A 9,073-nucleotide genomic window follows, 5' to 3' on the forward strand; every position below is an offset into this window, starting at 1 on the left:
TTAAATTGATGTACACATTACAGAAAAAGCAAAGCCGCTTCAACCGAGTGAATTACTTTCTGAGAGATGCCAAGGAATGCATTTACTGGCCGCCAGGTCTGCCAATAAAAGTTGCAAATGAAGACTGCTGGTTTCCAGGAAAATGTACTTCTGTTTTTAAAACACTCCTAAGTCTTAATTACCAAAAACTGAACCTCCAAAGAACCGGTTTAAAGAACAGGACTAGTGAGTGGCAGTGATGGTGGCTGCTGGTGAGATCTCACACCCCCGCATCCATTTACACACCCGAACTCACCGCGTGAGAACAGACCATGCACACCTACGGCTTTACCAATGCAGAGGCGCGCCAGTATTTACATACGCTGCAGACATAGACACAGGCTCAGCGCTGGCACCTGAGGAGGTATGCATTGGGATTAGTGAGTGCTGTTTAGTTTGGAAGTGAAGCTGTAAGAAAAGACAAATACAGGAGCAAGTGGCCACAGAATAGTAGATAGAAATAAATGTGTGCAAAGAAAGGAGACACTTGAACCATAGTATTTAGCTATGGCTTTCACAATCCCTTTTCTTTAACACCAACAATTGACTGAGTTTAAACTACAGAATATGGCAATGTGTCCAGAATCGAATTTCTCCGTGTGTGTGTGTGTGTGTGTGTGTGTGTGTGTGTGTGTGTGTGTGTGTCTGAATGCTGGGCCTCCAGCTTGCTGAGCCCTAGATGTAATCATGAATTACGCCCCCAAATTACTTTTAGGGAAGGTCTCCTTTCGTTTGAGGTCACAAAGACCCCCCAGCTGGAATTTTTTAAATATCTCTCCATCCAACCAATGAAGCAGCTGTTTTTTTCCTCCCCAAAGCTTGGTTTAGGGTAGCACTCTAATGCCAATGAAAGGTGAATTTGTCTGATAGGCTGTGTCTCTCTTAAGCACAGACACTAATAAGCACACTAATAAGCATACTTAAGATGCTTGGAGCACTTACATTGTCATCCTGCCAAGTGCTACAAATAAACACGCCATTTAACCCGCACAAGGACCCTGACATTGATGCTATTATCGGCATCTTACGAGAAAAGGGAAGCTTAAGGAGAATAAATAGCCTGCCAACAGGATGCATAGCCTCCCAGATTGACTCATTGAGTCTGGAGGACCTTATGATGCCCCCTGTAAATACATAGTTTATGTGCCAACAAGAGAGGGAAATTTAAATTAGTAAATTTCACAGATGGCAAATTTCTACCTTTATTTCACATGTCAATCTTTAAGTGCATTTCAGGTCAATGATACATTTACTTAAACAACATGGATGTGGAGCATGACTTTTTTTTTTTTTCCTGTAGCATGATTCTAGCACCTGGGCACATAACAGATGCCCCTTACTAAACCTTTCTGTGAGGCTGTATTTGAATAACTATGGGAAGAATTCCTACACACATCAGTACTTAATGTATTGTGTCTGTAAAGTGTACCGGACTTGGGCAGGACTAGTTTATCTGCACACTTATACGTGATTTCAGAGCTGCTCACACTGGAGACATGAGCCAGACCCAGGTAAATGCTAGGAAGTAAAAGTATGTGCATGTATAAATGTTTATTTATATTAGTGATCAAAACCAGAACCTCACACATTAGGCAAGTATCCTATCACTAAGTTGCCCAGGCTGTCTTTGAGTTCAAGATTCTCCTACCTCGGTCCCCTGATCCTGGGAAAATAAATGAGAATCTTGCTAGCAGTTGTATTTTCTTGCTCTTTGGAAGCTATTTGGTGACTCTCCCTATTTAGTTCCTTCAAGGTTGTTTTCCAATGAACATAGCAAATGAAGGATAGAGGAGCACCCCTGTACCCCCTTCAGCTCTATGGTATCTCTTAGCCACTGATCTCAGTGACCAATCAGACAGGATCTTGCAGCAAGAAAGCTGCAGAATCTAAAAAGCAAGGTTGGAAATATTCTTCTCAGTCCTTACTACAAAATTCAGGCCAAGGGGATTGGAAAAGCTTGACCTGCAAAAGCTGTGGCTATCTCTAGGACCTCAGGACCTCGTGCCAGGACTAATCCTCCACCCACCCATCCCCCCCCCACCCTCTGCCGCCAAAATCATCAAAGTAAGACTGTTGACATCACAAGTAGGGAAACTGAGGCTTAGAAGAGTAAGCTGGCCCATAACAAAGTGGGATCCTACTCAGTACTAGCAAAGTCTAGTCCAACCTTGCCATAGCACATCAAGCTCCTCACCCTTAAGTCCCACCAAGGCTCTAGGGTCTGGTGCAAGGGAAGACCTTGGGTTGCTTGGGGCAGAGGGTGGAAGCAGAGTACAGAAATGGAGAAGGGTGGGCAGGAGAAAAGGTGAGACGAGGGCAAGAGGCCTTTCCTCGGAAATCATCTACCGCTCAACTGGGGTTTGACCAACAGTGGAGTGAAGGCACCTGGGGCAGATGGTCTCCTAGACCTCAACTAGGTCCATGCCCCAGTGCAATGCTGAAGGGCAGGTGCTTGCCCACCATTGAGCCAAAAGGACAGCAGGGGCTCTGCTTTCATGTGGGCCAATGTGTGTGTCGGGGCGGGGTGTAGGGACCATTGCAGTGATATCCAAAGAATTGGAAAGGGCCCATGAGCCCCAGTCCTGACCCAGTCAGTGTATTTCTTCACTAGTAGCCAATATAGATTGTGGCCACTACCACGCCAGACTCCTCGAGGAGCGCCCCAGGTCCTTGAGGACTGCTGTGACAGTCTAGGACTGCCCTGCTTCTCTTCAAGTCCAGCAGGCTGGTATCTGACTGCCTTTGTCTGCCTCAACTTGGAGGAAGGTCCCTTTGCAGGCGACTGCTGTGTTCACACAGGCCACAGGCACGCACTCGGAACCCTGAGCAGGACCTGTGTTTAGTCTACCTCGCTGACGTCCTTCCTGAACAGATGGGAAAAGGAAACGAGTCTCTTAGCCATTTCTGCCGCTCGGTACCCCTGCCCATCCATCATTTTCTCACTTAAAGTCACAGGATGGCAAACTCCTGCCTAACTATTGGGCAGAGTGGGGGCTGGGTCGCCAGGGAGCGGCCAGGCCGGCTGGGTGCTCGCTCTCTCTTTCCTGCAACACAAAGGTTTACATTATTGGCTCCCCCTGTGATGAAACAGGCACCAGATTAGATAACGCTAAACGTGCTTTCATAAGGTGCCAGGATGGCCCACGGGACGGGCTCCTTCAGTTTGCCAGAGTGCATGCTACTACTCAATTTGTTTTCAGGTGATTATCTCCTTTCACAAATAGACAGCACAGAGGCACTCTGTGACTGTGTAGGGAGAAGCCCACCATTGCCCAAAGCCCGAAAAATTACTCACCCAAAAGGAGCAAGTTGCCATGAGCTGCTGACTTCTGGGAGCTGGCCTGGCAAGCCTGATTGTTTTGCTTCTGTGTGTGGCAATTCCACACAGTGCCGGCTGCCCTAAGACACACAACATAGTAGTTTTCATTGTTTGTCTTTATGAGTATTTGCTATCAAAGGTGATTTGTTAGACCTATTTGTTTTAGTAAGGAACGTGTCCAAAGGCAGGCTGACGTGGCACTGGGAAATGTTTTGGCAGTGGGCAGGGAAGGCCTGTGGAGCCAGCCCTCCTGACAGCGAGGCCAGCATACTCTTGCATTTTGTTTAGTATCAGCGCATTGTCTACTGTGTGCTGGGAGCAAGCTAGTTTTCTAGTAAACACCGCTGTCATCCATTCTTTTTTCTTTTTTCTATAGAATGTACTCATAGATTCAGTTATGTTCCATGTTGCCATGTTCACTCATTTTCAGATTTTTTTTTGTTTTTGGATATTGTAAGAGATTTGGGCTGAATGTACTGTATGTACTTCAGTGGTGGAAGTGTGTGAGGCCCGGGATTCTGATTCAATCACTGGCATATGTGTGTGCACACGCATACACACACACACACACACACACACACACACACACACACTAGGTATGATAGTCTATGCACTGAGGAATACAAGCAGGAAAAGTCCAGTGAGAATTTAAAAAAAAAAAAATCAAGCGCTTGGCTTGTCCAGTGGTGAAAGCTCTTCCCTAGATTGTGTAGGCCCCTGGGTTCCTGTAACACTACAAAAAAAGAAAAGAAAAAAAATTAAATGCCAGGATGGCTAGTGCATGATGATAACCGGTTTTTACTTGTAAATGGAACTTGAAAATGAAACCAGCATTGCCTATTTTTCCTGAGTTGAGTTTGGCAAAGTTTGTGTTTCCCTGGTGATACACGTTTTTCTTTCTCATCTCTTCCTTTCTCGACGGCTTGTACATCAGCCTTCTGATGATATCTATATAGCCCTGCCGATTTCCAGGAGAATCAGTTATCAGATGGTGTTGACAGTCTGCTGTAAATCTCATAAAAGAAGAGTCAGAGCTCATTCTGCAGCTCTGCCAGACATTTTCCAAGAAAGTATTTAGAACCCAGAGAGCATTCCGAAGCAGATCCAAGCGACATTAGACACAGGTCAAGTGCTTGGCAGTGCTTTCCCATCTACCCACCGAACAAATATCCTGTCTATATTTGGGGAAAAGAATGTTGGGTGAGTAATGTTCTCTTAGGAAATTTTATGGAGTTTTGAGTCACTCAGCCGAACGCACATCTTGATAGGTTTTAGAAACCATTCCCCATGTGCCCCATTTCTGACTATTTGTGGCCATTAAAAAATTCTGTTGAGCAGATGTGGAGCTGCGGAAGGTAAGAAGGAAAACGGGGCTAGAAAGATCAAGGGTGGTTCCAACGCTGTGTATAGTTATCAGAGTGTCTCGTGAAATGTGCCAGTACAGGTAACGCTGGTATTTTCATGCATCACATTGGATAAAACAGAGCAACGTCAGAGCCATGTTTCTGAAGGAAACACAATGGATAGATTTAAATTTTTTCATTGACTATTTTGTGGAGCTTGGAAAACAACACTCTGGAGTTGGTTCTGGCCTCCCATGTAGGTCCTGAGGATGAAACTCAGGTCATCAGGCTTGGCAGCAGGCACCTTGAGCAGATGTACCATCTTGCTGGCTGGGTGATTGGTGACACCAGATTCTTGAACAGAATGTGGAGATTGGGAATTCTCTCACATTTTACCTGGTTTGTTAATAAACACCTGAGGCAGACTCTGGAAGGCATTTTAGGGTCTCCCCAGTAAGGAGTCCTTAGAACTGGGCACTGGAGGACACAGGGTGCTCCTGTTACCTGAATTACTTTCCTGGGATAGTAGGGGATTATCGTTTAAGCATGACCCTCCTCATCCTCTGCTTTTGAGGGGTTGAGAATTGAATCCAGGGCCCCAGGCTCTGTCCCTGGAACATCCTCCCCCCCAACCCCCTTGCTGCTTTTTTTTTTTTCTGTTTTCAAATGCTAGGTGATATCTCTGGGCCATCAGTGCATGTTGTTTTGATACTAAGATTCATCAGAGATTCTGGGCCCTGGGAAGGAAAGGGGGGCACGAGGGGGTAGCCACTGCTTCCCATCCTTTCTGTGGCCAGCTGATCCTGTTTGCAGAGATCCAGCAAGATCTGTGCTAACTGTCTCTGCAGCTGTAACCTGAGTGTGGGGGTTCAGCATAGCCCTTGCCATCAGGAACTTGGGGCACACCGGGCAGTGTGATCTTTGGAACTCAGGCTCACACTTAGAAGACTTCGGGAAACATCTGGAATATTTTTGCTACTGGGAAGGAGAACCCCTGTCGGCGACATTCTGGATGATGTGGAGCCCACGATCCTCTCATCTGGCGAGTGTGGGGCCACAGTTTGGTTGCCACGACTTAGAGGCTCCATTCTAAAGGTCCTCACCCCGTCTTGGGGAGAGTGTGGGTGTTCTTTATGAATAGTTTCCATCTGGGCATGAAGCTCTAAGATCCCGATCCAAAATCCTGCCTACATGCAGCACATACTATGTAAGGCCATTCTCCTTTTGGAAGCAGATCCAAAACAATACGCACAGTGAACCACAGGACACCTGTGGGGAAAACAGCCTGTTCCAGGAATCTTAGTGGGACTAAGTGATAGGCTGGTCAGGCCAATCTGACAGAAGACCCTTCCCCAATTAAAATAACAGTGGTAGTGAGGTGTCCCAGGGGCTCAGGCTACTGTGGGTGAACATCGAATTATTATTCTTTCTGCCACAGGCCCTGGTGGCCAGGTAGGCACAAGGCCCGTCATAAAGTGTTTAGCTGTGCCTCAATTTACAATGATGTGTGTCTTACTGAAATCATAAAGGAGGGTACTCATGATACAGTCTCCACAGGGAAGCTTTTAAACACTTCCAAGAGAAAAAAGAGAAATCTCCAAGATAGGAAATGATGAATGAGAAACTGTTCTATGGCTTTCCAACTGAAAGTTTGGACACTGAAGTTTACTGGAAGCAGAGCTTCAGTGGAAGACTGGGGACACAGTCCTTTACATAGCTCAGTGGCTACTTAGATCTGCAAGTGCTCACAAGTTACCAATACACATGATACCCTCATCTACCGTAGTGTGAGCTGGATGGCACTGAGAGACTTCCCCCCTTTTATGTAGTGTTGTGGAGTGGAACAAGTGCTGGTCCTGGAGCTACCTCATGTTCACACATTCGAGACTTTTCTCCCTTATTTGAAGTCAACTGCATTGCATTAACAAAAACATTAGCTTTCCAGGATCGGCAGAACAGAGGATGAATGCTTTGTCCTGTGTGGACTCTGGGCTGCTGCTAGGTTCATTTAGGCAAAAAACTGTCAAAATGCAAATTTCAGCAATCGTCTGGGTAGAGGCATGATGCTTTTGCCCCTGGAGACGCTGCTTTGCTGCAAGTTGGTGTTGGCTGTTGATTGCAGAGTAGGCAGATGGAATTTGGAGACTGACTGCAACTTGAGACACAAGATCTCATCTAGAGCCTTCCAGAAAGTCCCCATAGACAAGGGAGTAGAGGCTGGGAAGAGAAAGGAGCCAGTGTTGGTGGGGGAAGGAGAGGTGTGAACGGCCTGAAGTAATGTGGTAAGGGGAAGAGATAACCCAGCCTAAAGCTCTTGGAGCTGGAGGAAAAGCCTTGCTTACTCCCAACACCCGGCATCGGGTTTCACACAAAGCCCTTTATCTCCCTGGGGTCTGATGTTATCACAGCCTGAAAACGGTAAATCGTTTATAAAACATTTGCTGATTCACAAAACGAAGGTGCGGTGAATTAACCTGATGTGAGAGGGGCTGAGGCCCGAGCTGCAGGGAGTATAGGCTTCTCAGTCATTTGCAGGAATATTATCTGTTGGGAAGTACGGCAGCAGGAAGGGGGGTTGGGGCTGTGGTAGAAGAGGGGGCCGGCCCAGGGAGGCTGGTTGTCTAGGCTGTTCTTCTGGTTTTTCTGGGTAGGTGTTTGTGTGTGTTTCTGGGTGGTGGTGGTGGTGGTGGTGGTGGTGGTGGTGGTGGTGGTGTGTGTGTGTGTCCATGAGCCTGTAGCAGAGGTGACTCTGGCTGCCTCTGTAGGAGAATTTTCATGAGGTCTTATCCTTTGGCAGGCTGATTGCTGGAGCTTTGCTGTGATGTTACATGAGAAGGAAGAGCCAGGCTTCTTATATATGTCTATCTCAGATAGAAGAATTGTTCGAAGACTAGGAAAAGGGTGGAGGGTCAAGAAGTTTGCTGTGTTCAGTTCAGTCATCATGACACTTCTATAGCCTTTATCATTTACAGGGGGAAAGTCGTTCAGAAAAAAATCCATTGCACCTAATTTTTGACACACAGAATGAAACCAGTGCTGTTTCGTTAGGGTTTCATGTCGCATGCGCAGTTGCTGTAAGTTGCGTTGTCAGGTTTTCTACCCGTGCGTCTGCTTATACCTTGAAGTAAACTAGAATTGGACCTCAGTATGAAAGACAGGAGTCAGTGATCTTATATATTCCTCCACGGATGTTATTATTTCCCATCTTTCGGTCTTCCTTTTTGCTCCCCACCCTCACCCCGCCCCCAGGAATCCAAGCAGTGAGTGCTTTTTCACAGGCTAACTACGGGATATGGGGTGGAGCTCTGGCGTCATCTAGTGGCAACAAGTGAGCTGTGCACCTAGAAGGCTCGGAGACTAGTCCAGTTTCTTTCACACCAGGGGTTGGCTGGGCAAACTTCTGGAGGTGCTGCATGGCATTCGCAAGCCAAGTTTTCCTGCTGAGTCTAGAGTGGTAACATGCTTTTTGGGCCTAGGCTTGAACTCACAGAGAGAGTCTAGCCATCAAAATAACTGAACACCGTGGTATCTAGTTGAGGTCTACATTAGTGGCTTGTTTCTCCAAGGTGGGCAAAAATAGTTTCAAAAGGAATCTCATCCCTTGGTTCTGAACTTCTGTTTCCATGAGAAGCATCAGAGGCTCGGAGGGATGCAAAGTTATGCATGCTATAACAGGGTCTACGCCTGTTATATAACAGGGACCGGTCTACGCCTGTACTTCCCATCAGGACACAGCATTCATTCCCTACATTAATATACGGTTGATCACCACAGCAGGCTACCCCTTTGATAAGTGTCAGTATGTGGAACGAGATGGAATGTGGGTGGGCAGAGCTGTCCTCGTGTTCGTTCTGAAAAACACAGACTGGCTCAAGCCCGGAGTGGAGAGGAAGTCCAAAGAGCAGCTTCAGGTAAATGAGTCTCAGGGGAGTCTGTATTAGTGTTCTCTAAAACTACCCTTGCCCCAAGCACCTGCTGTGTGGATCACATGGTCTCCAAGGCTAAGACTGTTCCAGAATGTGCTCTCATGGAGGAGTCTGTGTGAGAATGGAGCCATTTTCATTTGACCCATATGCCTGGATAGAGAAAGTGGGGGCAGGGTGTAGTTCACCCAGACCAGGCTATATCCTAGCGAGGCATGCTTCTGTCAATCTCACTTCAGCTGGCTGATGTTTTCTGAGCTTCATGACAGCTGTAGATTTACACAGACCAGTAGACTGTTATTCCTATGAGGACCATGAGTAGCCACCCAGCAGGCTAGTTTCTCATCAGCTTGACACAGCTAGGGTTATTGGGGAAGATGGAATCTCAGTTGAAATCAATGCCTCCATCAAACTGGCCTGTAGAGTTTTTTTCTTGATTAATTAATGTT

Source organism: Grammomys surdaster, unplaced genomic scaffold (assembly GCF_004785775.1).
Source record: "Grammomys surdaster isolate TR1022 unplaced genomic scaffold, NIH_TR_1.0 258, whole genome shotgun sequence".
Classification (NCBI taxonomy): Eukaryota; Metazoa; Chordata; class Mammalia; order Rodentia; family Muridae; genus Grammomys; species Grammomys surdaster.